The 7,102-nt window shown below is 47.3% G+C and overlaps 1 long non-coding RNA gene across 1 annotated transcript; it reads left to right on the top strand.

Moving 5' to 3' along the window:
• Window positions 1-4,599: 4,599 nt before the first annotated feature.
• LOC134935596 (uncharacterized) lies at window positions 4,600-6,535 on the top strand. Its single transcript, XR_010180279.1, has 2 exons — window positions 4,600-5,677; window positions 6,422-6,535. It is a non-coding gene; the product is annotated as an uncharacterized LOC134935596 (long non-coding RNA).
• The last annotated feature ends 567 nt before the right edge of the window (window positions 6,536-7,102 follow it).

The raw sequence follows: 7,102 nt of genomic DNA, 5'->3' as shown, positions 1-7,102 counted from the left end.
GGAGCAATTTTAGTCGACAGCCTGGTTGACATGTGTTGCTGATTGTTTTTCAAACATGTGTTTTCCCGCCTAATTTTGATGTGGTGTGCCTCCTGAGTGTGTTGGGATGCTTTCTGGCCATTTTGGGGTGATTTGGAGCAATTTTAGTCGACAGCCTGGTTGACATGTGCTGCTGATTGTTTTTCAAACATGTGTTTTCCCGCCTAATTTTGCTGTGGTGTGCCTCCTGAGTGTGTTGGGATGCTTTCTGGCCATTTTGGGGTGATTTGGAGCAATTTTAGTCGACAGCCTGGTTGACATGTGTTGCTGATTGTTTTTCAAACATGTGTTTTCCCGCCTAATTTTGATGTGGTGTACCTCCTGAGTGTGTTGGGATGCTTTCTGGCCATTTTGGGGTGATTTGGAGCAATTTTAGTCGACAGCCTGGTTGACATGTGCTGCTGATTGTTTTTCAAACATGTGTTTTCCCGCCTAATTTTGCTGTGGTGTGCCTCCTGAGTGTGCTGGGATGCTTTCTTGCCATTTTGGGGTGATTTTGAGCAAGTTTAGTCGACAGCCTGGTTGACATGTGCTGCTGATTGTTTTTCAAACATGTGTTTTCCCGCCTAATTTTGATGTGGTGTACCTCCTGAGTGTGTTGGGATGCTTTCTTGCCATTTTGGGGTGATTTGGAGCAATTTTAGTCGACAGCCTGGTTGACATGTGCTGCTGATTGTTTTTCAAACATGTGTTTTCCAACTAATTTTGATGTGGTGTACCTCCTGAGTGTGTTGGGATGCTTTCTGGCCATTTTGGGGTGATTTGGAGCAATTTTAGTCGACAGGTCGTTGACATGTGCTGCTGATTGTTTTTCAAACATGTGTTTTCCCGCCTAATTTTGCTGTGGTGTGCCTCCTGAGTGTGCTGGGATGCTTTCTTGCCATTTTGGGGTGATTTTGAGCAATTTTAGTCGACAGCCTGGTTGACATGTGCTGCTGATTGTTTTTCAAACATGTGTTTTCCCGCCTAATTTTGATGTGGTGTACCTCCTGAGTGTGTTGGGATGCTTTCTTGCCATTTTGGGGTGATTTGGAGCAAGCTGAGTCGACAGCCTGGTCAACATTTTGTGAGGGGCAGCCATTTTGTGAGGGGCAGCCATTTTGTGAGGGGCAGCCATTTATACATGTATGTATTTTTTTTTTATAACAGAGATGTCAAGGGACAATCAGACCCGACCCGCCCCTTCCCCCACCCCCTCGGATCTATCCCTGCATAGCAATGAGGAGTGGGAGCCAACCCAGGAGGCGGATGCGACCGACCAGGCATCTAGTGACCAGCCGCGGTCGTCAAGGGCCCATGAGAAGTCCAAGAAAAAGCCTAGTAAAAAGGTACTTAACCACACCTGCAGACACAAATAGCATCAAACTTTACCCACTGTAGTTTGTGCAATGCCATGCACACCTACTGTAATAGGTGCGCAATGCCAGGGATACTGACACTCACAGGTACATACCGATCTTATTAAAAAAAAATTTTTTTTTTTTTAATCCCTAAAGGCAAGAAGCCAGCCAGAGGAGCAGTCGGAGGAGGAAGCCTCTGGTGAAGATGCAGGACAGAAAAAGCCGCGTGGACCCAGATACACTGAGGCGGAAAACTGTACCCTAGTAGATTGCGTCGACAGGTCCTACGACATTTTGTATGGACTAAGGGCACAGACCACAGCAGCTAAGGTAAAGCGGAACATCTGGGAATCCATCGCCAGTCAAGTCACTGCAATATCTGGAAACCGCCGGAGCACCAAAAATTGCTTGAAGCGGTACAGTGATTGCCGCAGACAGACCAAGAAGAAGATGGGGATTCAGCGCCGACATGAGACAGCTACGGGAGGTGGCCCGGCTCTCAATCTGAAGTGGCTACCCTGGGAGGACGTTATTAGAAGGCGCATGAACCCTGCCATGGTCGAAGGAGTTCGCGGAGGTGTGGACTCCAGCCGTCCTGCTGGCTTTCCCCAGGAGGAAGAACCGCCCAGAAGACGGAGGAAGGCGGGAGACCAGCCATCCAAAAGGAGGTCTGATGGTAAGAATACATTCACATGAGCTGTACTTCCCTTTAAAATTTTTGTATGTGCTAATGTGCTTTTTTTTTTTTCCCAGACAGACCTGCCCAGAGGACATCACCTGCGCACAGGACATCGCCAGCGCACGGACCGTCACCTGTGCAGCAGGCATCGGCAGCAGCGCGCGGACCATCAACTGCGCCGCAAGCATCGCGAGCACACAGATCGTCACCTGTGCGCCACAGTTCGTCATCGCGCAGTTGGTCACCTGTGCACCAGACTACGTCAGCGCACAGACTATCACCTGTGCGCCAGACACCGTCGGCGACCACACCACAAGATGGGCGCCAAACTACAGCTCCTGCGCGCAGGTCATCACCAGATCGTCGTCTCTCCAGGAGCTCTGGGACTGTGACTGAAGAGCCTCAAGACACAACCCTTGTGGACCCATCACCCGATCTGTTTGAGTCCACAGGGTTAACAGACGAAACTTTTCTTGGGTTTGAGGACAGCCGTGCAGACGTATCCAGCCAGACCCTTGAAAAGTCTTCCGAAACGAGGACAAGTGGAGCTCCTGGAGCAGCGGCATCACAGGATGGAGAAGGTTTGTTTTTGTTTTTTTTTGGGGGGGGGACAGCAGTTGTGTAAAGTTTATTAACTTTCCCAAAAAAATTATTTTGCAAACAGTGGTGCCACGAACCAGCAGCGGACTAGCTTCGGGGATTGGTTCCTACTTCAGGCCGGATCTCCTACAGGAGTCGTCAGAGGATGACGAGGTGGAAGTGCAGGAGGCTCCAGTTGCTACATCCCTGCGTGAGTAAATTGAATTGTGAGCCTTCAAAAAAATGTATGATGAATGTGTGATACCCGGGCAAATAAAGGACAATGTTATTGGGTGAGTAGATGATCTTTTACCTGGTGATTATGTCCGCTTTACACTATCTGTGTACCGGGATACCAACTTAAGATGGAAGTTCGTTCACGATACTTCGGAGATGTAAGGGATATACGTCTGCACAAGTGGGTTGTTCAGGGAGCAGTCAACTCAACTTCGGTTTATTAAAGGCATTGGGAAAATCAAACAACTTGAATAATAGTAATACGTTACAGTAAATCATCAAGTACAGATAATAAACAGTTGGTCTTCACACCGTAGATTATGCCAATACTGTCATAGACTGTTTAATTATTCAGGTGTTGCATATCCCATCACCGTCCTTCTCAGCAGTTATGCACGTTTACCTGAATTGGTTATATTGACTTATTATACTATTCAAACCTTAACTCAAATATTCAAGCTGTTACCATCAAAATATGCATGCATAAGAAAAACAGTTTGTTACCAGTTACAATTATCTGATTACCCTTACTGAGTATCCCATGTATTCAGAAGTATTAGTACAACTTATGTTCTTCCGCCTGTGCACAGGTCTGTAACCCCCTTTAGAGTGTGTCCACACGTGGATATATATGCATATATATATTTAGTCTTTCTTAGACATGTCCCTGTAGTGTAAATAAAGGCCTGTCCTCTCTGTGGCCACACTGAGGGAAAACTGATCCACTGCCTTTCCCATTCACTCTGGGTAGTTCTGTTCAGGCCTCCTTTGCACTGTAACCTGGCTGTCACAGTTCATCTGATGTACAATGTCACTGGTCTGTAAGGCCTGGCAGATAAGCATCGGTGGCACCAGCACTGTGTGTGCTGTCCTTTCTACTAAGACTTAGGGCATTTAATGTAAGAGGAGGCAGTTTGTGCTATTGCTGGCAACAAGTTATGCTGTGCCACAGACAAAAGTGGTTCTATACTCCTGGAGTAGTGCCAGCTGCAATGTTTGTAGACAGTGTGTGAGCAGGGAGCCTGTTTACTTGTACAGAATCCTCCCTGAGGATGGAGTTACCTCTCAGTGCTGTCTCTGGCTGCTGTATTCACAGCACTGTCTCTGCATGGATAGGGCATTCTCTGTAGCTGCTACTTCCTCTGTTCTTATATGGGCAGTGAGCTGTTACTGATGAAACCTCACTGATCTCACTCCCTCTCTCTCCAGAGGAGTTCCTTGCTGTTGCTGCTGGGACTTGCACAATGATACTAGTGCTGACAGGATACTCTGGAACTGACACACAGGAACTCAGCCTCTGCAACTCACTCAGGATCCCACTGCTTGTTCTGCTGTCCTCTCTGCTGTCCCAGCTTACAGCACCCCCCAGTCCTCACACCAATCTCTCCATCACTCCACCCTTCCTCTGGGTTCTCTCTAGGGATTGGCCAATCAGATGAGAGGTGTGGGCTGTGTCCTCCATCACACCATCCACTGTTGCTAGGCTCCAAGAAAAAGGGGGGAAAGGGTAAAGCTGCAGGTTATGTCTGTTTATATGGCAGCCCAGAGTATACAGCTGTCCTTTTTGGCAAAAAGTCTGGGCTACACAGGTTCTCATAGGGTCCTACATGGAGCACCTGGTACAATAAGGCAATGTACATGTCAGTTGAAGGGAGCATGAGTCCTGTAAGTTCTGGGGGATACCACAAATGTGTATAATATTGTCTAATTTTCTTTTCAGCTGCCCAAATCCAAGTTGTGGCAGACATCCAGGAAGGGCAGAATCCCTCAACTGTTCAGAGGGTTCACACCCTGGCATCAGAGATTGGGACACGCCAGGATACATACACAAATGTTGTGGGAAGCAGACTGGACAACCTTGAGAGGACAATGGAGAAAATGTCCAACAGTCTGCATGAACTGCAGAAGACTCTTTCCGACAGCACGGCCACAATACTACAGATCATAATTCAAGATCATAGGGAGAATATGAACGTACTTAACATTCTGTCCGATTCCATGGTCAAGCTTGTGGAAAACACCTCATGTCTGGCAGAAAGCAATAAGAACATGTCGGAGAGTCATCGACACTCCTCTTCCAGCCAACAGGTCATCGCAACCACACTGCAGATGATCTATGAAAAGCTCCCAGTACCAGCTCATCAACACGCTGGTGATCCACCATATCCGCCGTCGCAAGCCACAAGGACGCATCGTACCCTTCCTCAAGTCCCATCCCAGTACAGACAGTCACAGATGTACCAGGGATATACAGGGATGTACCCCACCCCCCAGATGCCTCCACCACCGGCCGCACAATCTTCAGCAGCATGGGCACCGAGGGCCAGTCAACATACTCCCCAGCCTCCCAGGACATCCACGCCCTATCAGGGGGAAGAAGAGGATCCGGACAGACTTCCACCATAAACCCGGTCGTATTATTTTATTTTATTTTAAATGTTTTTCATGTATCCCTGTCTTCCCCTCCCATTAGTTTGTTGTTTTTCTTACTATTGTTTTTTCTTTGTTGGCCTTCCCCACCCGTGACCGGGTACTACCAAGGAGCTTTGTGTAGGCATACATGCGCGGGCATGTATGCGGGCGCGTGTGGTAACGGATGAAAGCTCCTTGCGGCTACATGTATGATGGGCCAAAGAGCTATTCTGATACCCCCTTTTTCTTCCAAAAATCCTTTTTTGTAATGATGTACAGTAGGCTTTAATTGTGTGAATTTACTATTCACTAGTCTGTGTTTTTGACTTATTCATAGGATTGGTGAGGAGAAATGAAGTGGACGGCATAAGTTTGTGTTGTGCGTACCAAGGTGAGTAGAACCATGTTTAATTCAAGAAACTTTGAACCGCATGCCTTTGTAGAACAACACCGTCCAGCAATGGGTCATGCTGGGCTGTGTTGTTCCACAAATGTTAGCGTGTCAAAGTGCTGACCACTGACGCCACTCTTTCACTTTGAACCGCATGCCTTTGTAGAACAACACCGTCCAGCAATGGGTCATGCTGGGCTGTGTTGTTCCACAAATGTTAGCGTGTCAAAGTGCTGACCACTGACGCCACTCTTTCACTTTGAACCGCATGCCTTTGTAGAACAACACCGTCCAGCAATGGGTCATGCTGGGCTGTGTTGTTCCACAAATGTTAGCGTGTCAAAGTGCTGACCACTGACGCCACTCTTTCACTTTGAACCGCATGCCTTTGTAGAACAACACCGTCCAGCAATGGGTCATGCTGGGCTGTGTTGTTCCACAAATGTTAGCGTGTCAAAGTGCTGACCACTGACGCCACTCTTTCACTTTGAACCGCATGCCTTTGTAGAACAACACCGTCCAGCAATGGGTCATGCTGGGCTGTGTTGTTCCACAAATGTTAGCGTGTCAAAGTGCTGACCACTGACGCCACTCTTTCACTTTGAACCGCATGCCTTTGTAGAACAACACCGTCCAGCAATGGGTCATGCTGGGCTGTGTTGTTCCCCAAATTTTCATTGAAAAGAAATGAACATGAATTTAGTGTGTCTTTACTTTAATATACTTTTTTTCTTTTCCCCACAGATATCTATATACACAAGAAAAGAATGTAAAGAAGAACAAACTACTTTTTTGTTTTAATTAACTTTCAAACTTTATTAAAAAAATTTTTTCTTCAATAAACTTTTAAAAATAGAAGTTTCCTGTGGTTTTTATTAAAATTTGTAATGCAGTAGAATTGTACGTAAGTAGATTGCCCGGGGAACTGTCTCTTCAAATCCACGCCACTTAGGAAGGATACACCGGAAGACCTGTGGAAGAGAACAGTATGAGCTACCAGATGTGGGTAATAGTGTCACCCTGGGACTGGAAAGAAGAGGTACATACAGTCCACACAACACAAGCGGGGAACAGTGGGTCCAAATGCAACCCTCCGGCACTTGCGTCACTACACATCCAAACATTCCCTGACCAGCATTGGTGTTTCAGGGAATGTTTGGATGTGTAGTGACGCAAGTGCCGGAGGGCTGCACTTTGGACATGCCGGGGTGATTTTGGACAAGGGAGTCTTGTTGGTCAATGCATCTCACCTGAGGTGGTTGTCTGCTACATGGCGGAGGGTCAGGTCCACATCACCATTAGGTCGCCCATGGAACATCGGGTGAAATGTCGTGTCTCCTCACATCCACGCCACTTGGGAAGATACACCGCAGGACCTGTGGAAGAGAACAGTTTGAGCTTCCAGATATGGGTGATAGGGTCACC

This window comes from Pseudophryne corroboree, chromosome 6, assembly GCF_028390025.1.
Source record: "Pseudophryne corroboree isolate aPseCor3 chromosome 6, aPseCor3.hap2, whole genome shotgun sequence".
In the NCBI taxonomy this organism is placed as follows: Eukaryota; Metazoa; Chordata; class Amphibia; order Anura; family Myobatrachidae; genus Pseudophryne; species Pseudophryne corroboree.
This window is presented reverse-complemented; position numbering and strand designations above follow the sequence as displayed.